The sequence below is a fragment of the Ascaphus truei genome, unplaced genomic scaffold (genome assembly GCF_040206685.1).
Source record: "Ascaphus truei isolate aAscTru1 unplaced genomic scaffold, aAscTru1.hap1 HAP1_SCAFFOLD_242, whole genome shotgun sequence".
Lineage (NCBI taxonomy): Eukaryota > Metazoa > Chordata > Amphibia > Anura > Ascaphidae > Ascaphus > Ascaphus truei.
Genome location: NW_027455345.1, coordinates 494402 through 518609, shown reverse-complemented (window position 1 = coordinate 518609; position 24208 = coordinate 494402). Strand labels below are relative to the sequence as shown.

The 24208-nt window shown below is 41.8% G+C and overlaps 54 non-coding genes across 54 annotated transcripts; all 54 read left to right on the top strand.

Moving 5' to 3' along the window:
- Positions 1–23: 23 nt before the first annotated feature.
- On the top strand, positions 24–142 carry LOC142480717 (5S ribosomal RNA). The gene has a single exon (XR_012795210.1). It is a non-coding gene; the product is annotated as a 5S ribosomal RNA (ribosomal RNA).
- A 286-nt stretch (positions 143–428) lies between these two features.
- LOC142481016 (5S ribosomal RNA) lies at positions 429–547 on the top strand. The gene has a single exon (XR_012795495.1). It is a non-coding gene; the product is annotated as a 5S ribosomal RNA (ribosomal RNA).
- A 286-nt stretch (positions 548–833) lies between these two features.
- On the top strand, positions 834–952 carry LOC142480322 (5S ribosomal RNA). Its single transcript, XR_012794972.1, has one exon. It is a non-coding gene; the product is annotated as a 5S ribosomal RNA (ribosomal RNA).
- Positions 953–1238: 286 nt separating this feature from the next.
- On the top strand, positions 1239–1357 carry LOC142480716 (5S ribosomal RNA). Its single transcript, XR_012795209.1, has one exon. It is a non-coding gene; the product is annotated as a 5S ribosomal RNA (ribosomal RNA).
- Positions 1358–1643: 286 nt separating this feature from the next.
- On the top strand, positions 1644–1762 carry LOC142481010 (5S ribosomal RNA). The gene has a single exon (XR_012795489.1). It is a non-coding gene; the product is annotated as a 5S ribosomal RNA (ribosomal RNA).
- A 676-nt stretch (positions 1763–2438) lies between these two features.
- On the top strand, positions 2439–2557 carry LOC142480133 (5S ribosomal RNA). Its single transcript, XR_012794791.1, has one exon. It is a non-coding gene; the product is annotated as a 5S ribosomal RNA (ribosomal RNA).
- Positions 2558–2843: 286 nt separating this feature from the next.
- Positions 2844–2962, top strand: LOC142480132 (5S ribosomal RNA). Its single transcript, XR_012794790.1, has one exon. It is a non-coding gene; the product is annotated as a 5S ribosomal RNA (ribosomal RNA).
- A 286-nt stretch (positions 2963–3248) lies between these two features.
- On the top strand, positions 3249–3367 carry LOC142480131 (5S ribosomal RNA). Its single transcript, XR_012794789.1, has one exon. It is a non-coding gene; the product is annotated as a 5S ribosomal RNA (ribosomal RNA).
- Positions 3368–3653: 286 nt separating this feature from the next.
- LOC142480715 (5S ribosomal RNA) lies at positions 3654–3772 on the top strand. Its single transcript, XR_012795208.1, has one exon. It is a non-coding gene; the product is annotated as a 5S ribosomal RNA (ribosomal RNA).
- Positions 3773–4058: 286 nt separating this feature from the next.
- Positions 4059–4177, top strand: LOC142481009 (5S ribosomal RNA). Its single transcript, XR_012795488.1, has one exon. It is a non-coding gene; the product is annotated as a 5S ribosomal RNA (ribosomal RNA).
- A 676-nt stretch (positions 4178–4853) lies between these two features.
- Positions 4854–4972, top strand: LOC142480130 (5S ribosomal RNA). The gene has a single exon (XR_012794788.1). It is a non-coding gene; the product is annotated as a 5S ribosomal RNA (ribosomal RNA).
- A 286-nt stretch (positions 4973–5258) lies between these two features.
- On the top strand, positions 5259–5377 carry LOC142480129 (5S ribosomal RNA). Its single transcript, XR_012794787.1, has one exon. It is a non-coding gene; the product is annotated as a 5S ribosomal RNA (ribosomal RNA).
- A 286-nt stretch (positions 5378–5663) lies between these two features.
- Positions 5664–5782, top strand: LOC142480128 (5S ribosomal RNA). The gene has a single exon (XR_012794786.1). It is a non-coding gene; the product is annotated as a 5S ribosomal RNA (ribosomal RNA).
- A 286-nt stretch (positions 5783–6068) lies between these two features.
- LOC142480714 (5S ribosomal RNA) lies at positions 6069–6187 on the top strand. The gene has a single exon (XR_012795206.1). It is a non-coding gene; the product is annotated as a 5S ribosomal RNA (ribosomal RNA).
- A 286-nt stretch (positions 6188–6473) lies between these two features.
- Positions 6474–6592, top strand: LOC142481008 (5S ribosomal RNA). Its single transcript, XR_012795487.1, has one exon. It is a non-coding gene; the product is annotated as a 5S ribosomal RNA (ribosomal RNA).
- Positions 6593–7268: 676 nt separating this feature from the next.
- Positions 7269–7387, top strand: LOC142480127 (5S ribosomal RNA). Its single transcript, XR_012794785.1, has one exon. It is a non-coding gene; the product is annotated as a 5S ribosomal RNA (ribosomal RNA).
- Positions 7388–7673: 286 nt separating this feature from the next.
- LOC142480126 (5S ribosomal RNA) lies at positions 7674–7792 on the top strand. The gene has a single exon (XR_012794784.1). It is a non-coding gene; the product is annotated as a 5S ribosomal RNA (ribosomal RNA).
- A 286-nt stretch (positions 7793–8078) lies between these two features.
- On the top strand, positions 8079–8197 carry LOC142480123 (5S ribosomal RNA). The gene has a single exon (XR_012794782.1). It is a non-coding gene; the product is annotated as a 5S ribosomal RNA (ribosomal RNA).
- Positions 8198–8483: 286 nt separating this feature from the next.
- On the top strand, positions 8484–8602 carry LOC142480712 (5S ribosomal RNA). Its single transcript, XR_012795204.1, has one exon. It is a non-coding gene; the product is annotated as a 5S ribosomal RNA (ribosomal RNA).
- A 286-nt stretch (positions 8603–8888) lies between these two features.
- LOC142481007 (5S ribosomal RNA) lies at positions 8889–9007 on the top strand. Its single transcript, XR_012795486.1, has one exon. It is a non-coding gene; the product is annotated as a 5S ribosomal RNA (ribosomal RNA).
- A 286-nt stretch (positions 9008–9293) lies between these two features.
- LOC142480122 (5S ribosomal RNA) lies at positions 9294–9412 on the top strand. The gene has a single exon (XR_012794781.1). It is a non-coding gene; the product is annotated as a 5S ribosomal RNA (ribosomal RNA).
- Positions 9413–9698: 286 nt separating this feature from the next.
- LOC142480121 (5S ribosomal RNA) lies at positions 9699–9817 on the top strand. The gene has a single exon (XR_012794780.1). It is a non-coding gene; the product is annotated as a 5S ribosomal RNA (ribosomal RNA).
- Positions 9818–10103: 286 nt separating this feature from the next.
- Positions 10104–10222, top strand: LOC142480120 (5S ribosomal RNA). The gene has a single exon (XR_012794779.1). It is a non-coding gene; the product is annotated as a 5S ribosomal RNA (ribosomal RNA).
- A 286-nt stretch (positions 10223–10508) lies between these two features.
- Positions 10509–10627, top strand: LOC142480119 (5S ribosomal RNA). The gene has a single exon (XR_012794778.1). It is a non-coding gene; the product is annotated as a 5S ribosomal RNA (ribosomal RNA).
- A 286-nt stretch (positions 10628–10913) lies between these two features.
- On the top strand, positions 10914–11032 carry LOC142480711 (5S ribosomal RNA). Its single transcript, XR_012795203.1, has one exon. It is a non-coding gene; the product is annotated as a 5S ribosomal RNA (ribosomal RNA).
- Positions 11033–11318: 286 nt separating this feature from the next.
- Positions 11319–11437, top strand: LOC142481005 (5S ribosomal RNA). The gene has a single exon (XR_012795484.1). It is a non-coding gene; the product is annotated as a 5S ribosomal RNA (ribosomal RNA).
- Positions 11438–12113: 676 nt separating this feature from the next.
- LOC142480118 (5S ribosomal RNA) lies at positions 12114–12232 on the top strand. The gene has a single exon (XR_012794777.1). It is a non-coding gene; the product is annotated as a 5S ribosomal RNA (ribosomal RNA).
- Positions 12233–12518: 286 nt separating this feature from the next.
- Positions 12519–12637, top strand: LOC142480117 (5S ribosomal RNA). The gene has a single exon (XR_012794776.1). It is a non-coding gene; the product is annotated as a 5S ribosomal RNA (ribosomal RNA).
- Positions 12638–12923: 286 nt separating this feature from the next.
- On the top strand, positions 12924–13042 carry LOC142480285 (5S ribosomal RNA). The gene has a single exon (XR_012794937.1). It is a non-coding gene; the product is annotated as a 5S ribosomal RNA (ribosomal RNA).
- Positions 13043–13328: 286 nt separating this feature from the next.
- On the top strand, positions 13329–13447 carry LOC142480710 (5S ribosomal RNA). The gene has a single exon (XR_012795202.1). It is a non-coding gene; the product is annotated as a 5S ribosomal RNA (ribosomal RNA).
- Positions 13448–13733: 286 nt separating this feature from the next.
- On the top strand, positions 13734–13852 carry LOC142481004 (5S ribosomal RNA). The gene has a single exon (XR_012795483.1). It is a non-coding gene; the product is annotated as a 5S ribosomal RNA (ribosomal RNA).
- Positions 13853–14528: 676 nt separating this feature from the next.
- Positions 14529–14647, top strand: LOC142480116 (5S ribosomal RNA). The gene has a single exon (XR_012794775.1). It is a non-coding gene; the product is annotated as a 5S ribosomal RNA (ribosomal RNA).
- Positions 14648–14933: 286 nt separating this feature from the next.
- Positions 14934–15052, top strand: LOC142480297 (5S ribosomal RNA). The gene has a single exon (XR_012794949.1). It is a non-coding gene; the product is annotated as a 5S ribosomal RNA (ribosomal RNA).
- A 286-nt stretch (positions 15053–15338) lies between these two features.
- LOC142480115 (5S ribosomal RNA) lies at positions 15339–15457 on the top strand. Its single transcript, XR_012794774.1, has one exon. It is a non-coding gene; the product is annotated as a 5S ribosomal RNA (ribosomal RNA).
- Positions 15458–15743: 286 nt separating this feature from the next.
- Positions 15744–15862, top strand: LOC142480709 (5S ribosomal RNA). The gene has a single exon (XR_012795201.1). It is a non-coding gene; the product is annotated as a 5S ribosomal RNA (ribosomal RNA).
- A 286-nt stretch (positions 15863–16148) lies between these two features.
- Positions 16149–16267, top strand: LOC142481003 (5S ribosomal RNA). The gene has a single exon (XR_012795482.1). It is a non-coding gene; the product is annotated as a 5S ribosomal RNA (ribosomal RNA).
- Positions 16268–16553: 286 nt separating this feature from the next.
- LOC142480114 (5S ribosomal RNA) lies at positions 16554–16672 on the top strand. The gene has a single exon (XR_012794773.1). It is a non-coding gene; the product is annotated as a 5S ribosomal RNA (ribosomal RNA).
- Positions 16673–16958: 286 nt separating this feature from the next.
- Positions 16959–17077, top strand: LOC142480112 (5S ribosomal RNA). Its single transcript, XR_012794771.1, has one exon. It is a non-coding gene; the product is annotated as a 5S ribosomal RNA (ribosomal RNA).
- A 286-nt stretch (positions 17078–17363) lies between these two features.
- LOC142481002 (5S ribosomal RNA) lies at positions 17364–17482 on the top strand. The gene has a single exon (XR_012795481.1). It is a non-coding gene; the product is annotated as a 5S ribosomal RNA (ribosomal RNA).
- Positions 17483–17768: 286 nt separating this feature from the next.
- Positions 17769–17887, top strand: LOC142480321 (5S ribosomal RNA). The gene has a single exon (XR_012794971.1). It is a non-coding gene; the product is annotated as a 5S ribosomal RNA (ribosomal RNA).
- Positions 17888–18173: 286 nt separating this feature from the next.
- Positions 18174–18292, top strand: LOC142480111 (5S ribosomal RNA). Its single transcript, XR_012794770.1, has one exon. It is a non-coding gene; the product is annotated as a 5S ribosomal RNA (ribosomal RNA).
- Positions 18293–18578: 286 nt separating this feature from the next.
- Positions 18579–18697, top strand: LOC142480296 (5S ribosomal RNA). Its single transcript, XR_012794948.1, has one exon. It is a non-coding gene; the product is annotated as a 5S ribosomal RNA (ribosomal RNA).
- A 286-nt stretch (positions 18698–18983) lies between these two features.
- Positions 18984–19102, top strand: LOC142480110 (5S ribosomal RNA). The gene has a single exon (XR_012794769.1). It is a non-coding gene; the product is annotated as a 5S ribosomal RNA (ribosomal RNA).
- A 286-nt stretch (positions 19103–19388) lies between these two features.
- Positions 19389–19507, top strand: LOC142480708 (5S ribosomal RNA). The gene has a single exon (XR_012795200.1). It is a non-coding gene; the product is annotated as a 5S ribosomal RNA (ribosomal RNA).
- A 286-nt stretch (positions 19508–19793) lies between these two features.
- Positions 19794–19912, top strand: LOC142481001 (5S ribosomal RNA). The gene has a single exon (XR_012795480.1). It is a non-coding gene; the product is annotated as a 5S ribosomal RNA (ribosomal RNA).
- Positions 19913–20198: 286 nt separating this feature from the next.
- On the top strand, positions 20199–20317 carry LOC142480180 (5S ribosomal RNA). Its single transcript, XR_012794836.1, has one exon. It is a non-coding gene; the product is annotated as a 5S ribosomal RNA (ribosomal RNA).
- Positions 20318–20603: 286 nt separating this feature from the next.
- On the top strand, positions 20604–20722 carry LOC142480108 (5S ribosomal RNA). Its single transcript, XR_012794768.1, has one exon. It is a non-coding gene; the product is annotated as a 5S ribosomal RNA (ribosomal RNA).
- A 286-nt stretch (positions 20723–21008) lies between these two features.
- LOC142481000 (5S ribosomal RNA) lies at positions 21009–21127 on the top strand. The gene has a single exon (XR_012795479.1). It is a non-coding gene; the product is annotated as a 5S ribosomal RNA (ribosomal RNA).
- A 286-nt stretch (positions 21128–21413) lies between these two features.
- On the top strand, positions 21414–21532 carry LOC142480320 (5S ribosomal RNA). The gene has a single exon (XR_012794970.1). It is a non-coding gene; the product is annotated as a 5S ribosomal RNA (ribosomal RNA).
- Positions 21533–21818: 286 nt separating this feature from the next.
- LOC142480157 (5S ribosomal RNA) lies at positions 21819–21937 on the top strand. Its single transcript, XR_012794814.1, has one exon. It is a non-coding gene; the product is annotated as a 5S ribosomal RNA (ribosomal RNA).
- A 286-nt stretch (positions 21938–22223) lies between these two features.
- LOC142480999 (5S ribosomal RNA) lies at positions 22224–22342 on the top strand. The gene has a single exon (XR_012795478.1). It is a non-coding gene; the product is annotated as a 5S ribosomal RNA (ribosomal RNA).
- A 676-nt stretch (positions 22343–23018) lies between these two features.
- Positions 23019–23137, top strand: LOC142480107 (5S ribosomal RNA). Its single transcript, XR_012794767.1, has one exon. It is a non-coding gene; the product is annotated as a 5S ribosomal RNA (ribosomal RNA).
- Positions 23138–23423: 286 nt separating this feature from the next.
- On the top strand, positions 23424–23542 carry LOC142480707 (5S ribosomal RNA). Its single transcript, XR_012795199.1, has one exon. It is a non-coding gene; the product is annotated as a 5S ribosomal RNA (ribosomal RNA).
- Positions 23543–23828: 286 nt separating this feature from the next.
- Positions 23829–23947, top strand: LOC142480998 (5S ribosomal RNA). Its single transcript, XR_012795477.1, has one exon. It is a non-coding gene; the product is annotated as a 5S ribosomal RNA (ribosomal RNA).
- Positions 23948–24208: the final 261 nt, after the last annotated feature.

Genomic DNA, 24208 nt, shown 5'->3' with positions numbered 1-24208 from the left:
GATATCATGAGACAGCAATCTCCACCTACGGCCATACTACCTTGAAAGCGCCCGATCCCGTCAGATCTCGGAAGCTAAGCAGGGTGAGGCTTGATTAGTACTGGGTTGGGAGACTGCCTGGGAATACCAGGTGCTGTGGGTGTTTTTATTTTTTGCTTCCCTAATGAAAATATACATGGCATTCCTTGCAGCAAATGAAAATGTTTCATTTTTTACTACTTTTTTCCCGCAGTGGCAAAGAAATATATCGTTTTTTCCTCAGAAAGTTCAACACAATGCAACCTTCCAAAATAGAATTCTGACATCAAGAATTCCGTCTATAGTACATTTGAGTGCACCTGTCATTTTCTCAGTCTCTGTGTATGCATGGAGCAAGATATAGGCTCATGGATTTAAGAATGAGAGGATATCATGAGACAGCAATCTCCACCTACGGCCATACTACCTTGAAAGCGCCCGATCCCGTCAGATCTCGGAAGCTAAGCAGGGTGAGGCTTGATTAGTACTGGGTTGGGAGACTGCCTGGGAATCCCAGGTGCTGTAGGGGTTTTTATTTTTCGCTTCCCTAATGAAAATATACATGGCATTCCTCGCAGCAAATGAAAATGTTTCATTTCTTGCTACTTTTTTCCCGCAGTGGCAAAGAAATATATCGTTTTTTCCTCTGAAAGTTCAACACAATGCAACCTTCCAAAATAGAATTCTGACATCAAGAATTCCGTCTATAGTACATTTGAGTGCACCTGTCATTTTCTCAGTCTCTGTGTATGCATGGAGCAAGATATAGGCTCATGGATTTAAGAATGAGAGGATATCATGAGACAGCAATCTCCACCTACGGCCATACTACCTTGACAGCGCCCGATCCCGTCAGATCTCGGAAGCTAAGCAGGGTGAGGCTTGATTAGTACTGGGTTGGGAGACTGCCTCGGAATACCAGGTGCTGTAGGGGTTTTTATTTTTCGCTTCCCTAATGAAAATATACATGGCATTCCTCGCAGCAAATGAAAATGTTTCATTTCTTGCTACTTTTTTCCCGCAGTGGCAAAGAAATATATCGTTTTTTCCTCTGAAAGTTCAACACAATGCAACCTTCCAAAATAGAATTCCTACATCAAGAATTCCGTCTATAGTACATTTGAGTGCACCTGTCATTTTCTCAGTCTCTGTGTATGCATGGAGCAAGATATAGGCTCATGGATTTAAGAATGAGAGGATATCATGAGACAGCAATCTCCACCTACGGCCATACTACCTTGAAAGCGCCCGATCCCGTCAGATCTCGGAAGCTAAGCAGGGTGAGGCTTGATTAGTACTGGGTTGGGAGACTGCCTGGGAATACCAGGTGCTGTGGGTGTTTTTATTTTTTGCTTCCCTAATGAAAATATACATGGCATTCCTTGCAGCAAATGAAAATGTTTCATTTTTTACTACTTTTTTCCCGCAGTGGCAAAGAAATATATCGTTTTTTCCTCAGAAAGTTCAACACAATGCAACCTTCCAAAATAGAATTCTGACATCAAGAATTCCGTCTATAGTACATTTGAGTGCACCTGTCATTTTCTCAGTCTCTGTGTATGCATGGAGCAAGATATAGGCTCATGGATTTAAGAATGAGAGGATATCATGAGACAGCAATCTCCACCTACGGCCATACTACCTTGAAAGCGCCCGATCCCGTCAGATCTCGGAAGCTAAGCAGGGTGAGGCTTGATTAGTACTGGGTTGGGAGACTGCCTGGGAATACCAGGTGCTGTAGGGGTTTTTATTTTTCGCTTCCCTAATGAAAATATACATGGCATTCCTCGCAGCAAATGAAAATGTTTCATTTCTTGCTACTTTTTTCCCGGAGTGGCAAAGAAATATATTGTTTTTTCCTCTGAAAGTTCAACACAATGCAACCTTCCAAAATAGAATTCTGACATCAAGAATTCCGTCTATAGTATATTTGAGTGCACCTGTCATTTTCTCAGTCTCTGATTTAATTTCTCCATTTAAGGTAATTCTTCAAGAATGTATTTTTTTAACGGTCACAATAATACACTTATGCCTCCCATGTCATTTAGAAATATATCATACAGGCCTCAGAACACTCAGCATGTTATATGCTGAGCTTGTGGCTCACAGAGTTGGGGTGTGCAGTATTCAAGCTGATACTTGGAAGAGATAGTGAGTTCAAATCCAAACAGGAGGAGGTTGAATATAGGCACCTCTGAAATTTTTTACTACTTTTTTCCCGCAGTGGCAAAGAAATCTATCGTTTTTTCCTCTGAAAGTTCAACACAATGCAACCTTCCAAAATAGAATTCTGACATCAAGAATTCCGTCTATAGTACATTTGAGTGCACCTGTCATTTTCTCAGTCTCTGTGTATGCATGGAGCAAGATATAGGCTCATGGATTTAAGAATGAGAGGATATCATGAGACAGCAATCTCCACCTACGGCCATACTACCTTGACAGCGCCCGATCCCGTCAGATCTCGGAAGCTAAGCAGGGTGAGGCTTGATTAGTACTGGGTTGGGAGACTGCCTGGGAATACCAGGTGCTGTAGGGGTTTTTATTTTTCGCTTCCCTAATGAAAATATACATGGCATTCCTCGCAGCAAATGAAAATGTTTCATTTCTTGCTACTTTTTTCCCGCAGTGGCAAAGAAATATATCGTTTTTTCCTCTGAAAGTTCAACACAATGCAACCTTCCAAAATAGAATTCTGACATCAAGAATTCCGTCTATAGTACATTTGAGTGCACCTGTCATTTTCTCAGTCTCTGTGTATGCATGGAGCAAGATATAGGCTCATGGATTTAAGAATGAGAGGATATCATGAGACAGCAATCTCCACCTACGGCCATACTACCTTGACAGCGCCCGATCCCGTCAGATCTCGGAAGCTAAGCAGGGTGAGGCTTGATTAGTACTGGGTTGGGAGACTGCCTGGGAATACCAGGTGCTGTAGGGGTTTTTATTTTTCGCTTCCCTAATGAAAATATACATGGCATTCCTCGCAGCAAATGAAAATGTTTCATTTCTTGCTACTTTTTTCCCGCAGTGGCAAAGAAATATATCGTTTTTTCCTCTGAAAGTTCAACACAATGCAACCTTCCAAAATAGAATTCTGACATCAAGAATTCCGTCTATAGTACATTTGAGTGCACCTGTCATTTTCTCAGTCTCTGTGTATGCATGGAGCAAGATATAGGCTCATGGATTTAAGAATGAGAGGATATCATGAGACAGCAATCTCCACCTACGGCCATACTACCTTGACAGCGCCCGATCCCGTCAGATCTCGGAAGCTAAGCAGGGTGAGGCTTGATTAGTACTGGGTTGGGAGACTGCCTGGGAATACCAGGTGCTGTAGGGGTTTTTATTTTTCGCTTCCCTAATGAAAATATACATGGCATTCCTCGCAGCAAATGAAAATGTTTCATTTCTTGCTACTTTTTTCCCGCAGTGGCAAAGAAATATATCGTTTTTTCCTCTGAAAGTTCAACACAATGCAACCTTCCAAAATAGAATTCTGACATCAAGAATTCCGTCTATAGTACATTTGAGTGCACCTGTCATTTTCTCAGTCTCTGTGTATGCATGGAGCAAGATATAGGCTCATGGATTTAAGAATGAGAGGATATCATGAGACAGCAATCTCCACCTACGGCCATACTACCTTGAAAGCGCCCGATCCCGTCAGATCTCGGAAGCTAAGCAGGGTGAGGCTTGATTAGTACTGGGTTGGGAGACTGCCTGGGAATACCAGGTGCTGTGGGTGTTTTTATTTTTTGCTTCCCTAATGAAAATATACATGGCATTCCTTGCAGCAAATGAAAATGTTTCATTTTTTACTACTTTTTTCCCGCAGTGGCAAAGAAATATATCGTTTTTTCCTCAGAAAGTTCAACACAATGCAACCTTCCAAAATAGAATTCTGACATCAAGAATTCCGTCTATAGTACATTTGAGTGCACCTGTCATTTTCTCAGTCTCTGTGTATGCATGGAGCAAGATATAGGCTCATGGATTTAAGAATGAGAGGATATCATGAGACAGCAATCTCCACCTACGGCCATACTACCTTGAAAGCGCCCGATCCCGTCAGATCTCGGAAGCTAAGCAGGGTGAGGCTTGATTAGTACTGGGTTGGGAGACTGCCTGGGAATACCAGGTGCTGTAGGGGTTTTTATTTTTCGCTTCCCTAATGAAAATATACATGGCATTCCTCGCAGCAAATGAAAATGTTTCATTTCTTGCTACTTTTTTCCCGGAGTGGCAAAGAAATATATTGTTTTTTCCTCTGAAAGTTCAACACAATGCAACCTTCCAAAATAGAATTCTGACATCAAGAATTCCGTCTATAGTATATTTGAGTGCACCTGTCATTTTCTCAGTCTCTGATTTAATTTCTCCATTTAAGGTAATTCTTCAAGAATGTATTTTTTTAACGGTCACAATAATACACTTATGCCTCCCATGTCATTTAGAAATATATCATACAGGCCTCAGAACACTCAGCATGTTATATGGTGAGCTTGTGGCTCACAGAGTTGGGGTGTGCAGTATTCAAGCTGATACTTGGAAGAGATAGTGAGTTCAAATCCAAACAGGAGGAGGTTGAATATAGGCACCTCTGAAATTTTTTACTACTTTTTTCCCGCAGTGGCAAAGAAATCTATCGTTTTTTCCTCTGAAAGTTCAACACAATGCAACCTTCCAAAATAGAATTCTGACATCAAGAATTCCGTCTATAGTACATTTGAGTGCACCTGTCATTTTCTCAGTCTCTGTGTATGCATGGAGCAAGATATAGGCTCATGGATTTAAGAATGAGAGGATATCATGAGACAGCAATCTCCACCTACGGCCATACTACCTTGACAGCGCCCGATCCCGTCAGATCTCGGAAGCTAAGCAGGGTGAGGCTTGATTAGTACTGGGTTGGGAGACTGCCTGGGAATACCAGGTGCTGTAGGGGTTTTTATTTTTCGCTTCCCTAATGAAAATATACATGGCATTCCTCGCAGCAAATGAAAATGTTTCATTTCTTGCTACTTTTTTCCCGCAGTGGCAAAGAAATATATCGTTTTTTCCTCTGAAAGTTCAACACAATGCAACCTTCCAAAATAGAATTCTGACATCAAGAATTCCGTCTATAGTACATTTGAGTGCACCTGTCATTTTCTCAGTCTCTGTGTATGCATGGAGCAAGATATAGGCTCATGGATTTAAGAATGAGAGGATATCATGAGACAGCAATCTCCACCTACGGCCATACTACCTTGACAGCGCCCGATCCCGTCAGATCTCGGAAGCTAAGCAGGGTGAGGCTTGATTAGTACTGGGTTGGGAGACTGCCTGGGAATACCAGGTGCTGTAGGGGTTTTTATTTTTCGCTTCCCTAATGAAAATATACATGGCATTCCTCGCAGCAAATGAAAATGTTTCATTTCTTGCTACTTTTTTCCCGCAGTGGCAAAGAAATATATCGTTTTTTCCTCTGAAAGTTCAACACAATGCAACCTTCCAAAATAGAATTCTGACATCAAGAATTCCGTCTATAGTACATTTGAGTGCACCTGTCATTTTCTCAGTCTCTGTGTATGCATGGAGCAAGATATAGGCTCATGGATTTAAGAATGAGAGGATATCATGAGACAGCAATCTCCACCTACGGCCATACTACCTTGACAGCGCCCGATCCCGTCAGATCTCGGAAGCTAAGCAGGGTGAGGCTTGATTAGTACTGGGTTGGGAGACTGCCTGGGAATACCAGGTGCTGTAGGGGTTTTTATTTTTCGCTTCCCTAATGAAAATATACATGGCATTCCTCGCAGCAAATGAAAATGTTTCATTTCTTGCTACTTTTTTCCCGCAGTGGCAAAGAAATATATCGTTTTTTCCTCTGAAAGTTCAACACAATGCAACCTTCCAAAATAGAATTCTGACATCAAGAATTCCGTCTATAGTACATTTGAGTGCACCTGTCATTTTCTCAGTCTCTGTGTATGCATGGAGCAAGATATAGGCTCATGGATTTAAGAATGAGAGGATATCATGAGACAGCAATCTCCACCTACGGCCATACTACCTTGAAAGCGCCCGATCCCGTCAGATCTCGGAAGCTAAGCAGGGTGAGGCTTGATTAGTACTGGGTTGGGAGACTGCCTGGGAATACCAGGTGCTGTGGGTGTTTTTATTTTTTGCTTCCTTAATGAAAATATACATGGCATTCCTTGCAGCAAATGAAAATGTTTCATTTTTTACTACTTTTTTCCCGCAGTGGCAAAGAAATATATCGTTTTTTCCTCAGAAAGTTCAACACAATGCAACCTTCCAAAATAGAATTCTGACATCAAGAATTCCGTCTATAGTACATTTGAGTGCACCTGTCATTTTCTCAGTCTCTGTGTATGCATGGAGCAAGATATAGGCTTATGGATTTAAGAATGAGAGGATATCATGAGACAGCAATCTCCACCTACGGCCATACTACCTTGAAAGCGCCCGATCCCGTCAGATCTCGGAAGCTAAGCAGGGTGAGGCTTGATTAGTACTGGGTTGGGAGACTGCCTGGGAATACCAGGTGCTGTAGGGGTTTTTATTTTTCGCTTCCCTAATGAAAATATACATGGCATTCCTCGCAGCAAATGAAAATGTTTCATTTCTTGCTACTTTTTTCCCGGAGTGGCAAAGAAATATATTGTTTTTTCCTCTGAAAGTTCAACACAATGCAACCTTCCAAAATAGAATTCTGACATCAAGAATTCCGTCTATAGTATATTTGAGTGCACCTGTCATTTTCTCAGTCTCTGATTTAATTTCTCCATTTAAGGTAATTCTTCAAGAATGTATTTTTTTAACGGTCACAATAATACACTTATGCCTCCCATGTCATTTAGAAATATATCATACAGGCCTCAGAACACTCAGCATGTTATATGGTGAGCTTGTGGCTCACAGAGTTGGGGTGTGCAGTATTCAAGCTGATACTTGGAAGAGATAGTGAGTTCAAATCCAAACAGGAGGAGGTTGAATATAGGCACCTCTGAAATTTTTTACTACTTTTTTCCCGCAGTGGCAAAGAAATCTATCGTTTTTTCCTCTGAAAGTTCAACACAATGCAACCTTCCAAAATAGAATTCTGACATCAAGAATTCCGTCTATAGTACATTTGAGTGCACCTGTCATTTTCTCAGTCTCTGTGTATGCATGGAGCAAGATATAGGCTCATGGATTTAAGAATGAGAGGATATCATGAGACAGCAATCTCCACCTACGGCCATACTACCTTGACAGCGCCCGATCCCGTCAGATCTCGGAAGCTAAGCAGGGTGAGGCTTGATTAGTACTGGGTTGGGAGACTGCCTGGGAATACCAGGTGCTGTAGGGGTTTTTATTTTTCGCTTCCCTAATGAAAATATACATGGCATTCCTCGCAGCAAATGAAAATGTTTCATTTCTTGCTACTTTTTTCCCGCAGTGGCAAAGAAATATATCGTTTTTTCCTCTGAAAGTTCAACACAATGCAACCTTCCAAAATAGAATTCTGACATCAAGAATTCCGTCTATAGTACATTTGAGTGCACCTGTCATTTTCTCAGTCTCTGTGTATGCATGGAGCAAGATATAGGCTCATGGATTTAAGAATGAGAGGATATCATGAGACAGCAATCTCCACCTACGGCCATACTACCTTGACAGCGCCCGATCCCGTCAGATCTCGGAAGCTAAGCAGGGTGAGGCTTGATTAGTACTGGGTTGGGAGACTGCCTGGGAATACCAGGTGCTGTAGGGGTTTTTATTTTTCGCTTCCCTAATGAAAATATACATGGCATTCCTCGCAGCAAATGAAAATGTTTCATTTCTTGCTACTTTTTTCCCGCAGTGGCAAAGAAATATATCGTTTTTTCCTCTGAAAGTTCAACACAATGCAACCTTCCAAAATAGAATTCTGACATCAAGAATTCCGTCTATAGTACATTTGAGTGCACCTGTCATTTTCTCAGTCTCTGTGTATGCATGGAGCAAGATATAGGCTCATGGATTTAAGAATGAGAGGATATCATGAGACAGCAATCTCCACCTACGGCCATACTACCTTGACAGCGCCCGATCCCGTCAGATCTCGGAAGCTAAGCAGGGTGAGGCTTGATTAGTACTGGGTTGGGAGACTGCCTGGGAATACCAGGTGCTGTAGGGGTTTTTATTTTTCGCTTCCCTAATGAAAATATACATGGCATTCCTCGCAGCAAATGAAAATGTTTCATTTCTTGCTACTTTTTTCCCGCAGTGGCAAAGAAATATATCGTTTTTTCCTCTGAAAGTTCAACACAATGCAACCTTCCAAAATAGAATTCTGACATCAAGAATTCCGTCTATAGTACATTTGAGTGCACCTGTCATTTTCTCAGTCTCTGTGTATGCATGGAGCAAGATATAGGCTCATGGATTTAAGAATGAGAGGATATCATGAGACAGCAATCTCCACCTACGGCCATACTACCTTGAAAGCGCCCGATCCCGTCAGATCTCGGAAGCTAAGCAGGGTGAGGCTTGATTAGTACTGGGTTGGGAGACTGCCTGGGAATACCAGGTGCTGTGGGTGTTTTTATTTTTTGCTTCCCTAATGAAAATATACATGGCATTCCTTGCAGCAAATGAAAATGTTTCATTTTTTACTACTTTTTTCCCGCAGTGGCAAAGAAATATATCGTTTTTTCCTCAGAAAGTTCAACACAATGCAACCTTCCAAAATAGAATTCTGACATCAAGAATTCCGTCTATAGTACATTTGAGTGCACCTGTCATTTTCTCAGTCTCTGTGTATGCATGGAGCAAGATATAGGCTCATGGATTTAAGAATGAGAGGATATCATGAGACAGCAATCTCCACCTACGGCCATACTACCTTGAAAGCGCCCGATCCCGTCAGATCTCGGAAGCTAAGCAGGGTGAGGCTTGATTAGTACTGGGTTGGGAGACTGCCTGGGAATACCAGGTGCTGTAGGGGTTTTTATTTTTCGCTTCCCTAATGAAAATATACATGGCATTCCTCGCAGCAAATGAAAATGTTTCATTTCTTGCTACTTTTTTCCCGCAGTGGCAAAGAAATATATCGTTTTTTCCTCTGAAAGTTCAACACAATGCAACCTTCCAAAATAGAATTCTGACATCAAGAATTCCGTCTATAGTACATTTGAGTGCACCTGTCATTTTCTCAGTCTCTGTGTATGCATGGAGCAAGATATAGGCTCATGGATTTAAGAATGAGAGGATATCATGAGACAGCAATCTCCACCTACGGCCATACTACCTTGACAGCGCCCGATCCCGTCAGATCTCGGAAGCTAAGCAGGGTGAGGCTTGATTAGTACTGGGTTGGGAGACTGCCTGGGAATACCAGGTGCTGTAGGGGTTTTTATTTTTCGCTTCCCTAATGAAAATATACATGGCATTCCTCGCAGCAAATGAAAATGTTTCATTTCTTGCTACTTTTTTCCCGCAGTGGCAAAGAAATATATCGTTTTTTCCTCTGAAAGTTCAACACAATGCAACCTTCCAAAATAGAATTCTGACATCAAGAATTCCGTCTATAGTACATTTGAGTGCACCTGTCATTTTCTCAGTCTCTGTGTATGCATGGAGCAAGATATAGGCTCATGGATTTAAGAATGAGAGGATATCATGAGACAGCAATCTCCACCTACGGCCATACTACCTTGACAGCGCCCGATCCCGTCAGATCTCGGAAGCTAAGCAGGGTGAGGCTTGATTAGTACTGGGTTGGGAGACTGCCTGGGAATACCAGGTGCTGTAGGGGTTTTTATTTTTCGCTTCCCTAATGAAAATATACATGGCATTCCTCGCAGCAAATGAAAATGTTTCATTTCTTGCTACTTTTTTCCCGCAGTGGCAAAGAAATATATCGTTTTTTCCTCTGAAAGTTCAACACAATGCAACCTTCCAAAATAGAATTCTGACATCAAGAATTCCGTCTATAGTACATTTGAGTGCACCTGTCATTTTCTCAGTCTCTGTGTATGCATGGAGCAAGATATAGGCTCATGGATTTAAGAATGAGAGGATATCATGAGACAGCAATCTCCACCTACGGCCATACTACCTTGACAGCGCCCGATCCCGTCAGATCTCGGAAGCTAAGCAGGGTGAGGCTTGATTAGTACTGGGTTGGGAGACTGCCTGGGAATACCAGGTGCTGTAGGGGTTTTTATTTTTCGCTTCCCTAATGAAAATATACATGGCATTCCTCGCAGCAAATGAAAATGTTTCATTTCTTGCTACTTTTTTCCCGCAGTGGCAAAGAAATATATCGTTTTTTCCTCTGAAAGTTCAACACAATGCAACCTTCCAAAATAGAATTCTGACATCAAGAATTCCGTCTATAGTACATTTGAGTGCACCTGTCATTTTCTCAGTCTCTGTGTATGCATGGAGCAAGATATAGGCTCATGGATTTAAGAATGAGAGGATATCATGAGACAGCAATCTCCACCTACGGCCATACTACCTTGACAGCGCCCGATCCCGTCAGATCTCGGAAGCTAAGCAGGGTGAGGCTTGATTAGTACTGGGTTGGGAGACTGCCTGGGAATACCAGGTGCTGTAGGGGTTTTTATTTTTCGCTTCCCTAATGAAAATATACATGGCATTCCTCGCAGCAAATGAAAATGTTTCATTTCTTGCTACTTTTTTCCCGCAGTGGCAAAGAAATATATCGTTTTTTCCTCTGAAAGTTCAACACAATGCAACCTTCCAAAATAGAATTCTGACATCAAGAATTCCGTCTATAGTACATTTGAGTGCACCTGTCATTTTCTCAGTCTCTGTGTATGCATGGAGCAAGATATAGGCTCATGGATTTAAGAATGAGAGGATATCATGAGACAGCAATCTCCACCTACGGCCATACTACCTTGAAAGCGCCCGATCCCGTCAGATCTCGGAAGCTAAGCAGGGTGAGGCTTGATTAGTACTGGGTTGGGAGACTGCCTGGGAATACCAGGTGCTGTGGGTGTTTTTATTTTTTGCTTCCCTAATGAAAATATACATGGCATTCCTTGCAGCAAATGAAAATGTTTCATTTTTTACTACTTTTTTCCCGCAGTGGCAAAGAAATATATCGTTTTTTCCTCAGAAAGTTCAACACAATGCAACCTTCCAAAATAGAATTCTGACATCAAGAATTCCGTCTATAGTACATTTGAGTGCACCTGTCATTTTCTCAGTCTCTGTGTATGCATGGAGCAAGATATAGGCTCATGGATTTAAGAATGAGAGGATATCATGAGACAGCAATCTCCACCTACGGCCATACTACCTTGAAAGCGCCCGATCCCGTCAGATCTCGGAAGCTAAGCAGGGTGAGGCTTGATTAGTACTGGGTTGGGAGACTGCCTGGGAATACCAGGTGCTGTAGGGGTTTTTATTTTTCGCTTCCCTAATGAAAATATACATGGCATTCCTCGCAGCAAATGAAAATGTTTCATTTCTTGCTACTTTTTTCCCGGAGTGGCAAAGAAATATATTGTTTTTTCCTCTGAAAGTTCAACACAATGCAACCTTCCAAAATAGAATTCTGACATCAAGAATTCCGTCTATAGTATATTTGAGTGCACCTGTCATTTTCTCAGTCTCTGATTTAATTTCTCCATTTAAGGTAATTCTTCAAGAATGTATTTTTTTAACGGTCACAATAATACACTTATGCCTCCCATGTCATTTAGAAATATATCATACAGGCCTCAGAACACTCAGCATGTTATATGGTGAGCTTGTGGCTCACAGAGTTGGGGTGTGCAGTATTCAAGCTGATACTTGGAAGAGATAGTGAGTTCAAATCCAAACAGGAGGAGGTTGAATATAGGCACCTCTGAAATTTTTTACTACTTTTTTCCCGCAGTGGCAAAGAAATCTATCGTTTTTTCCTCTGAAAGTTCAACACAATGCAACCTTCCAAAATAGAATTCTGACATCAAGAATTCCGTCTATAGTACATTTGAGTGCACCTGTCATTTTCTCAGTCTCTGTGTATGCATGGAGCAAGATATAGGCTCATGGATTTAAGAATGAGAGGATATCATGAGACAGCAATCTCCACCTACGGCCATACTACCTTGACAGCGCCCGATCCCGTCAGATCTCGGAAGCTAAGCAGGGTGAGGCTTGATTAGTACTGGGTTGGGAGACTGCCTGGGAATACCAGGTGCTGTAGGGGTTTTTATTTTTCGCTTCCCTAATGAAAATATACATGGCATTCCTCGCAGCAAATGAAAATGTTTCATTTCTTGCTACTTTTTTCCCGCAGTGGCAAAGAAATATATCGTTTTTTCCTCTGAAAGTTCAACACAATGCAACCTTCCAAAATAGAATTCTGACATCAAGAATTCCGTCTATAGTACATTTGAGTGCACCTGTCATTTTCTCAGTCTCTGTGTATGCATGGAGCAAGATATAGGCTCATGGATTTAAGAATGAGAGGATATCATGAGACAGCAATCTCCACCTACGGCCATACTACCTTGACAGCGCCCGATCCCGTCAGATCTCGGAAGCTAAGCAGGGTGAGGCTTGATTAGTACTGGGTTGGGAGACTGCCTGGGAATACCAGGTGCTGTAGGGGTTTTTATTTTTCGCTTCCCTAATGAAAATATACATGGCATTCCTCGCAGCAAATGAAAATGTTTCATTTCTTGCTACTTTTTTCCCGCAGTGGCAAAGAAATATATCGTTTTTTCCTCTGAAAGTTCAACACAATGCAACCTTCCAAAATAGAATTCTGACATCAAGAATTCCGTCTATAGTACATTTGAGTGCACCTGTCATTTTCTCAGTCTCTGTGTATGCATGGAGCAAGATATAGGCTCATGGATTTAAGAATGAGAGGATATCATGAGACAGCAATCTCCACCTACGGCCATACTACCTTGACAGCGCCCGATCCCGTCAGATCTCGGAAGCTAAGCAGGGTGAGGCTTGATTAGTACTGGGTTGGGAGACTGCCTGGGAATACCAGGTGCTGTTGGGGTTTTTATTTTTCGCTTCCCTAATGAAAATATACATGGCATTCCTCGCAGCAAATGAAAATGTTTCATTTCTTGCTACTTTTTTCCCGCAGTGGCAAAGAAATATATCGTTTTTTCCTCTGAAAGTTCAACACAATGCAACCTTCCAAAATAGAATTCTGACATCAAGAATTCCGTCTATAGTACATTTGAGTGCACCTGTCATTTTCTCAGTCTCTGTGTATGCATGGAGCAAGATATAGGCTCATGGATTTAAGAATGAGAGGATATCATGAGACAGCAATCTCCACCTACGGCCATACTACCTTGAAAGCGCCCGATCCCGTCAGATCTCGGAAGCTAAGCAGGGTGAGGCTTGATTAGTACTGGGTTGGGAGACTGCCTGGGAATACCAGGTGCTGTGGGTGTTTTTATTTTTTGCTTCCTTAATGAAAATATACATGGCATTCCTTGCAGCAAATGAAAATGTTTCATTTTTTACTACTTTTTTCCCGCAGTGGCAAAGAAATATATCGTTTTTTCCTCAGAAAGTTCAACACAATGCAACCTTCCAAAATAGAATTCTGACATCAAGAATTCCGTCTATAGTACATTTGAGTGCACCTGTCATTTTCTCAGTCTCTGTGTATGCATGGAGCAAGATATAGGCTTATGGATTTAAGAATGAGAGGATATCATGAGACAGCAATCTCCACCTACGGCCATACTACCTTGAAAGCGCCCGATCCCGTCAGATCTCGGAAGCTAAGCAGGGTGAGGCTTGATTAGTACTGGGTTGGGAGACTGCCTGGGAATACCAGGTGCTGTAGGGGTTTTTATTTTTCGCTTCCCTAATGAAAATATACATGGCATTCCTCGCAGCAAATGAAAATGTTTCATTTCTTGCTACTTTTTTCCCGGAGTGGCAAAGAAATATATTGTTTTTTCCTCTGAAAGTTCAACACAATGCAACCTTCCAAAATAGAATTCTGACATCAAGAATTCCGTCTATAGTATATTTGAGTGCACCTGTCATTTTCTCAGTCTCTGATTTAATTTCTCCATTTAAGGTAATTCTTCAAGAATGTATTTTTTTAACGGTCACAATAATACACTTATGCCTCCCATGTCATTTAGAAATATATCATACAGGCCTCAGAACACTCAGCATGTTATATGGTGAGCTTGTGGCTCACAGAGTTGGGGTGTGCAGTATTCAAGCTGATACTTGGAAGAGATAGTGAGTTCAAATCCAAACAGGAGGAGGTTGAATATAGGCACCTCTGAAATTTTTTACTACTTTTTTCCCGCAGTGGCAAAGAAATCTATCGTTTTTTCCTCTGAAAGTTCAACACAATGCAACCTTCCAAAATAGAATTCTGACATCAAGAATTCCGTCTATAGTACATTTGAGTGCACCTGTCATTTTCTCAGTCTCTGTGTATGCATGGAGCAAGATATAGGCTCATGGATTTAAGAATGAGAGGATATCATGAGACAGCAATCTCCACCTACGGCCATACTACCTTGACAGCGCCCGATCCCGTCAGATCTCGGAAGCTAAGCAGGGTGAGGCTTGATTAGTACTGGGTTGGGAGACTGCCTGGGAATACCAGGTGCTGTAGGGGTTTTTATTTTTCGCTTCCCTAATGAAAATATACATGGCATTCCTCGCAGCAAATGAAAATGTTTCATTTCTTGCTACTTTTTTCCCGCAGTGGCAAAGAAATATATCGTTTTTTCCTCTGAAAGTTCAACACAATGCAACCTTCCAAAATAGAATTCTGACATCAAGAATTCCGTCTATAGTACATTTGAGTGCACCTGTCATTTTCTCAGTCTCTGTGTATGCATGGAGCAAGATATAGGCTCATGGATTTAAGAATGAGAGGATATCATGAGACAGCAATCTCCACCTACGGCCATACTACCTTGACAGCGCCCGATCCCGTCAGATCTCGGAAGCTAAGCAGGGTGAGGCTTGATTAGTATTGGGTTGGGAGACTGCCTGGGAATACCAGGTGCTGTAGGGGTTTTTATTTTTCGCTTCCCTAATGAAAATATACATGGCATTCCTCGCAGCAAATGAAAATGTTTCATTTCTTGCTACTTTTTTCCCGCAGTGGCAAAGAAATATATCGTTTTTTCCTCTGAAAGTTCAACACAATGCAACCTTCCAAAATAGAATTCTGACATCAAGAATTCCGTCTATAGTACATTTGAGTGCACCTGTCATTTTCTCAGTCTCTGTGTATGCATGGAGCAAGATATAGGCTCATGGATTTAAGAATGAGAGGATATCATGAGACAGCAATCTCCACCTACGGCCATACTACCTTGACAGCGCCCGATCCCGTCAGATCTCGGAAGCTAAGCAGGGTGAGGCTTGATTAGTACTGGGTTGGGAGACTGCCTGGGAATACCAGGTGCTGTAGGGGTTTTTATTTTTCGCTTCCCTAATGAAAATATACATGGCATTCCTCGCAGCAAATGAAAATGTTTCATTTCTTGCTACTTTTTTCCCGCAGTGGCAAAGAAATATATCGTTTTTTCCTCTGAAAGTTCAACACAATGCAACCTTCCAAAATAGAATTCTGACATCAAGAATTCCGTCTATAGTACATTTGAGTGCACCTGTCATTTTCTCAGTCTCTGTGTATGCATGGAGCAAGATATAGGCTCATGGATTTAAGAATGAGAGGATATCATGAGACAGCAATCTCCACCTACGGCCATACTACCTTGAAAGCGCCCGATCCCGTCAGATCTCGGAAGCTAAGCAGGGTGAGGCTTGATTAGTACTGGGTTGGGAGACTGCCTGGGAATACCAGGTGCTGTGGGTGTTTTTATTTTTTGCTTCCCTAATGAAAATATACATGGCATTCCTTGCAGCAAATGAAAATGTTTCATTTTTTACTACTTTTTTCCCGCAGTGGCAAAGAAATATATCGTTTTTTCCTCAGAAAGTTCAACACAATGCAACCTTCCAAAATAGAATTCTGACATCAAGAATTCCGTCTATAGTACATTTGAGTGCACCTGTCATTTTCTCAGTCTCTGTGTATGCATGGAGCAAGATATAGGCTCATGGATTTAAGAATGAGAGGATATCATGAGACAGCAATCTCCACCTACGGCCATACTACCTTGAAAGCGCCCGATCCCGTCAGATCTCGGAAGCTAAGCAGGGTGAGGCTTGATTAGTACTGGGTTGGGAGACTGCCTGGGAATACCAGGTGCTGTAGGGGTTTTTATTTTTCGCTTCCCTAATGAAAATATACATGGCATTCCTCGCAGCAAATGAAAATGTTTCATTTCTTGCTACTTTTTTCCCGCAGTGGCAAAGAAATATATCGTTTTTTCCTCTGAAAGTTCAACACAATGCAACCTTCCAAAATAGAATTCTGACATCAAGAATTCCGTCTATAGTACATTTGAGTGCACCTGTCATTTTCTCAGTCTCTGTGTATGCATGGAGCAAGATATAGGCTCATGGATTTAAGAATGAGAGGATATCATGAGACAGCAATCTCCACCTACGGCCATACTACCTTGACAGCGCCCGATCCCGTCAGATCTCGGAAGCTAAGCAGGGTGAGGCTTGATTAGTACTGGGTTGGGAGACTGCCTGGGAATACCAGGTGCTGTAGGGGTTTTTATTTTTCGCTTCCCTAATGAAAATATACATGGCATTCCTCGCAGCAAATGAAAATGTTTCATTTCTTGCTACTTTTTTCCCGCAGTGGCAAAGAAATATATCGTTTTTTCCTCTGAAAGTTCAACACAATGCAACCTTCCAAAATAGAATTCTGACATCAAGAATTCCGTCTATAGTACATTTGAGTGCACCTGTCATTTTCTCAGTCTCTGTGTATGCATGGAGCAAGATATAGGCTCATGGATTTAAGAATGAGAGGATATCATGAGACAGCAATCTCCACCTACGGCCATACTACCTTGACAGCGCCCGATCCCGTCAGATCTCGGAAGCTAAGCAGGGTGAGGCTTGATTAGTACTGGGTTGGGAGACTGCCTGGGAATACCAGGTGCTGTAGGGGTTTTTATTTTTCGCTTCCCTAATGAAAATATACATGGCATTCCTCGCAGCAAATGAAAATGTTTCATTTCTTGCTACTTTTTTCCCGCAGTGGCAAAGAAATATATCGTTTTTTCCTCTGAAAGTTCAACACAATGCAACCTTCCAAAATAGAATTCTGACATCAAGAATTCCGTCTATAGTACATTTGAGTGCACCTGTCATTTTCTCAGTCTCTGTGTATGCATGGAGCAAGATATAGGCTCATGGATTTAAGAATGAGAGGATATCATGAGACAGCAATCTCCACCTACGGCCATACTACCTTGAAAGCGCCCGATCCCGTCAGATCTCGGAAGCTAAGCAGGGTGAGGCTTGATTAGTACTGGGTTGGGAGACTGCCTGGGAATACCAGGTGCTGTAGGGGTTTTTATTTTTCGCTTCCCTAATGAAAATATACATGGCATTCCTCGCAGCAAATGAAAATGTTTCATTTCTTGCTACTTTTTTCCCGCAGTGGCAAAGAAATATATCGTTTTTTCCTCTGAAAGTTCAACACAATGCAACCTTCCAAAATAGAATTCTGACATCAAGAATTCCGTCTATAGTACATTTGAGTGCACCTGTCATTTTCTCAGTCTCTGTGTATGCATGGAGCAAGATATAGGCTCATGGATTTAAGAATGAGAGGATATCATGAGACAGCAATCTCCACCTACGGCCATACTACCTTGACAGCGCCCGATCCCGTCAGATCTCGGAAGCTAAGCAGGGTGAGGCTTGATTAGTACTGGGTTGGGAGACTGCCTCGGAATACCAGGTGCTGTAGGGGTTTTTATTTTTCGCTTCCCTAATGAAAATATACATGGCATTCCTCGCAGCAAATGAAAATGTTTCATTTCTTGCTACTTTTTTCCCGCAGTGGCAAAGAAATCTATCGTTTTTTCCTCTGAAAGTTCAACACAATGCAACCTTCCAAAATAGAATTCTGACATCAAGAATTCCGTCTATAGTACATTTGAGTGCACCTGTCATTTTCTCAGTCTCTGTGTATGCATGGAGCAAGATATAGGCTCATGGATTTAAGAATGAGAGGATATCATGAGACAGCAATCTCCACCTACGGCCATACTACCTTGACAGCGCCCGATCCCGTCAGATCTCGGAAGCTAAGCAGGGTGAGGCTTGATTAGTACTGGGTTGGGAGACTGCCTGGGAATACCAGGTGCTGTAGGGGTTTTTATTTTTCGCTTCCCTAATGAAAATATACATGGCATTCCTCGCAGCAAATGAAAATGTTTCATTTCTTGCTACTTTTTTCCCGCAGTGGCAAAGAAATATATCGTTTTTTCCTCTGAAAGTTCAACACAATGCAACCTTCCAAAATAGAATTCTGACATCAAGAATTCCGTCTATAGTACATTTGAGTGCACCTGTCATTTTCTCAGTCTCTGTGTATGCATGGAGCAAGATATAGGCTCATGGATTTAAGAATGAGAGGATATCATGAGACAGCAATCTCCACCTACGGCCATACTACCTTGACAGCGCCCGATCCCGTCAGATCTCGGAAGCTAAGCAGGGTGAGGCTTGATTAGTATTGGGTTGGGAGACTGCCTGGGAATACCAGGTGCTGTAGGGGTTTTTATTTTTCGCTTCCCTAATGAAAATATACATGGCATTCCTCGCAGCAAATGAAAATGTTTCATTTCTTGCTACTTTTTTCCCGCAGTGGCAAAGAAATATATCGTTTTTTCCTCTGAAAGTTCAACACAATGCAACCTTCCAAAATAGAATTCTGACATCAAGAATTCCGTCTATAGTACATTTGAGTGCACCTGTCATTTTCTCAGTCTCTGTGTATGCATGGAGCAAGATATAGGCTCATGGATTTAAGAATGAGAGGATATCATGAGACAGCAATCTCCACCTACGGCCATACTACCTTGACAGCGCCCGATCCCGTCAGATCTCGGAAGCTAAGCAGGGTGAGGCTTGATTAGTACTGGGTTGGGAGACTGCCTGGGAATACCAGGTGCTGTAGGGGTTTTTATTTTTCGCTTCCCTAATGAAAATATACATGGCATTCCTCGCAGCAAATGAAAATGTTTCATTTCTTGCTACTTTTTTCCCGCAGTGGCAAAGAAATATATCGTTTTTTCCTCTGAAAGTTCAACACAATGCAACCTTCCAAAATAGAATTCTGACATCAAGAATTCCGTCTATAGTACATTTGAGTGCACCTGTCATTTTCTCAGTCTCTGTGTATGCATGGAGCAAGATATAGGCTCATGGATTTAAGAATGAGAGGATATCATGAGACAGCAATCTCCACCTACGGCCATACTACCTTGAAAGCGCCCGATCCCGTCAGATCTCGGAAGCTAAGCAGGGTGAGGCTTGATTAGTACTGGGTTGGGAGACTGCCTGGGAATACCAGGTGCTGTGGGTGTTTTTATTTTTTGCTTCCCTAATGAAAATATACATGGCATTCCTTGCAGCAAATGAAAATGTTTCATTTTTTACTACTTTTTTCCCGCAGTGGCAAAGAAATATATCGTTTTTTCCTCAGAAAGTTCAACACAATGCAACCTTCCAAAATAGAATTCTGACATCAAGAATTCCGTCTATAGTACATTTGAGTGCACCTGTCATTTTCTCAGTCTCTGTGTATGCATGGAGCAAGATATAGGCTCATGGATTTAAGAATGAGAGGATATCATGAGACAGCAATCTCCACCTACGGCCATACTACCTTGAAAGCGCCCGATCCCGTCAGATCTCGGAAGCTAAGCAGGGTGAGGCTTGATTAGTACTGGGTTGGGAGACTGCCTGGGAATACCAGGTGCTGTAGGGGTTTTTATTTTTCGCTTCCCTAATGAAAATATACATGGCATTCCTCGCAGCAAATGAAAATGTTTCATTTCTTGCTACTTTTTTCCCGCAGTGGCAAAGAAATATATCGTTTTTTCCTCTGAAAGTTCAACACAATGCAACCTTCCAAAATAGAATTCTGACATCAAGAATTCCGTCTATAGTACATTTGAGTGCACCTGTCATTTTCTCAGTCTCTGTGTATGCATGGAGCAAGATATAGGCTCATGGATTTAAGAATGAGAGGATATCATGAGACAGCAATCTCCACCTACGGCCATACTACCTTGACAGCGCCCGATCCCGTCAGATCTCGGAAGCTAAGCAGGGTGAGGCTTGATTAGTACTGGGTTGGGAGACTGCATGGGAATACCAGGTGCTGTAGGGGTTTTTATTTTTCGCTTCCCTAATGAAAATATACATGGCATTCCTCGCAGCAAATGAAAATGTTTCATTTCTTGCTACTTTTTTCCCGCAGTGGCAAAGAAATATATCGTTTTTTCCTCTGAAAGTTCAACACAATGCAACCTTCCAAAATAGAATTCTGACATCAAGAATTCCGTCTATAGTACATTTGAGTGCACCTGTCATTTTCTCAGTCTCTGTGTATGCATGGAGCAAGATATAGGCTCATGGATTTAAGAATGAGAGGATATCATGAGACAGCAATCTCCACCTACGGCCATACTACCTTGACAGCGCCCGATCCCGTCAGATCTCGGAAGCTAAGCAGGGTGAGGCTTGATTAGTACTGGGTTGGGAGACTGCCTGGGAATACCAGGTGCTGTAGGGGTTTTTATTTTTCGCTTCCCTAATGAAAATATACATGGCATTCCTCGCAGCAAATGAAAATGTTTCATTTCTTGCTACTTTTTTCCCGCAGTGGCAAAGAAATATATCGTTTTTTCCTCTGAAAGTTCAACACAATGCAACCTTCCAAAATAGAATTCTGACATCAAGAATTCCGTCTATAGTACATTTGAGTGCACCTGTCATTTTCTCAGTCTCTGTGTATGCATGGAGCAAGATATAGGCTCATGGATTTAAGAATGAGAGGATATCATGAGACAGCAATCTCCACCTACGGCCATACTACCTTGAAAGCGCCCGATCCCGTCAGATCTCGGAAGCTAAGCAGGGTGAGGCTTGATTAGTACTGGGTTGGGAGACTGCCTGGGAATACCAGGTGCTGTAGGGGTTTTTATTTTTCGCTTCCCTAATGAAAATATACATGGCATTCCTCGCAGCAAATGAAAATGTTTCATTTCTTGCTACTTTTTTCCCGCAGTGGCAAAGAAATATATCGTTTTTTCCTCTGAAAGTTCAACACAATGCAACCTTCCAAAATAGAATTCTGACATCAAGAATTCCGTCTATAGTACATTTGAGTGCACCTGTCATTTTCTCAGTCTCTGTGTATGCATGGAGCAAGATATAGGCTCATGGATTTAAGAATGAGAGGATATCATGAGACAGCAATCTCCACCTACGGCCATACTACCTTGACAGCGCCCGATCCCGTCAGATCTCGGAAGCTAAGCAGGGTGAGGCTTGATTAGTACTGGGTTGGGAGACTGCCTCGGAATACCAGGTGCTGTAGGGGTTTTTATTTTTCGCTTCCCTAATGAAAATATACATGGCATTCCTCGCAGCAAATGAAAATGTTTCATTTCTTGCTACTTTTTTCCCGCAGTGGCAAAGAAATATATCGTTTTTTCCTCTGAAAGTTCAACACAATGCAACCTTCCAAAATAGAATTCTGACATCAAGAATTCCGTCTATAGTACATTTGAGTGCACCTGTCATTTTCTCAGTCTCTGTGTATGCATGGAGCAAGATATAGGCTCATGGATTTAAGAATGAGAGGATATCATGAGACAGCAATCTCCACCTACGGCCATACTACCTTGAAAGCGCCCGATCCCGTCAGATCTTGGAAGCTAAGCAGGGTGAGGCTTGATTAGTACTGGGTTGGGAGACTGCCTGGGAATACCAGGTGCTGTGGGTGTTTTTATTTTTTGCTTCCCTAATGAAAATATACATGGCATTCCTTGCAGCAAATGAAAATGTTTCATTTTTTACTACTTTTTTCCCGCAGTGGCAAAGAAATATATCGTTTTTTCCTCAGAAAGTTCAACACAATGCAACCTTCCAAAATAGAATTCTGACATCAAGAATTCCGTCTATAGTACATTTGAGTGCACCTGTCATTTTCTCAGTCTCTGTGTATGCATGGAGCAAGATATAGGCTCATGGATTTAAGAATGAGAGGATATCATGAGACAGCAATCTCCACCTACGGCCATACTACCTTGAAAGCGCCCGATCCCGTCAGATCTCGGAAGCTAAGCAGGGTGAGGCTTGATTAGTACTGGGTTGGGAGACTGCCTGGGAATACCAGGTGCTGTAGGGGTTTTTATTTTTCGCTTCCCTAATGAAAATATACATGGCATTCCTCGCAGCAAATGAAAATGTTTCATTTCTTGCTACTTTTTTCCCGGAGTGGCAAAGAAATATATTGTTTTTTCCTCTGAAAGTTCAACACAATGCAACCTTCCAAAATAGAATTCTGACATCAAGAATTCCGTCTATAGTATATTTGAGTGCACCTGTCATTTTCTCAGTCTCTGATTTAATTTCTCCATTTAAGGTAATTCTTCAAGAATGTATTTTTTTAACGGTCACAATAATACACTTATGCCTCCCATGTCATTTAGAAATATATCATACAGGCCTCAGAACACTCAGCATGTTATATGGTGAGCTTGTGGCTCACAGAGTTGGGGTGTGCAGTATTCAAGCTGATACTTGGAAGAGATAGTGAGTTCAAATCCAAACAGGAGGAGGTTGAATATAGGCACCTCTGAAATTTTTTACTACTTTTTTCCCGCAGTGGCAAAGAAATCTATCGTTTTTTCCTCTGAAAGTTCAACACAATGCAACCTTCCAAAATAGAATTCTGACATCAAGAATTCCGTCTATAGTACATTTGAGTGCACCTGTCATTTTCTCAGTCTCTGTGTATGCATGGAGCAAGATATAGGCTCATGGATTTAAGAATGAGAGGATATCATGAGACAGCAATCTCCACCTACGGCCATACTACCTTGACAGCGCCCGATCCCGTCAGATCTCGGAAGCTAAGCAGGGTGAGGCTTGATTAGTACTGGGTTGGGAGACTGCCTGGGAATACCAGGTGCTGTAGGGGTTTTTATTTTTCGCTTCCCTAATGAAAATATACATGGCATTCCTCGCAGCAAATGAAAATGTTTCATTTCTTGCTACTTTTTTCCCGCAGTGGCAAAGAAATCTATCGTTTTTTCCTCTGAAAGTTCAACACAATGCAACCTTCCAAAATAGAATTCTGACATCAAGAATTCCGTCTATAGTACATTTGAGTGCACCTGTCATTTTCTCAGTCTCTGTGTATGCATGGAGCAAGATATAGGCTCATGGATTTAAGAATGAGAGGATATCATGAGACAGCAATCTCCACCTACGGCCATACTACCTTGAAAGCGCCCGATCCCGTCAGATCTCGGAAGCTAAGCAGGGTGAGGCTTGATTAGTACTGGGTTGGGAGACTGCCTGGGAATACCAGGTGCTGTGGGTGTTTTTATTTTTTGCTTCCCTAATGAAAATATACATGGCATTCCTTGCAGCAAATGAAAATGTTTCATTTTTTACTACTTTTTTCCCGCAGTGGCAAAGAAATATATCGTTTTTTCCTCAGAAAGTTCAACACAATGCAACCTTCCAAAATAGAATTCTGACATCAAGAATTCCGTCTATAGTACATTTGAGTGCACCTGTCATTTTCTCAGTCTCTGTGTATGCATGGAGCAAGATATAGGCTCATGGATTTAAGAATGAGAGGATATCATGAGACAGCAATCTCCACCTACGGCCATACTACCTTGAAAGCGCCCGATCCCGTCAGATCTCGGAAGCTAAGCAGGGTGAGGCTTGATTAGTACTGGGTTGGGAGACTGCCTGGGAATACCAGGTGCTGTAGGGGTTTTTATTTTTCGCTTCCCTAATGAAAATATACATGGCATTCCTCGCAGCAAATGAAAATGTTTCATTTCTTGCTACTTTTTTCCCGCAGTGGCAAAGAAATCTATCGTTTTTTCCTCTGAAAGTTCAACACAATGCAACCTTCCAAAATAGAATTCTGACATCAAGAATTCCGTCTATAGTACATTTGAGTGCACCTGTCATTTTCTCAGTCTCTGTGTATGCATGGAGCAAGATATAGGCTCATGGATTTAAGAATGAG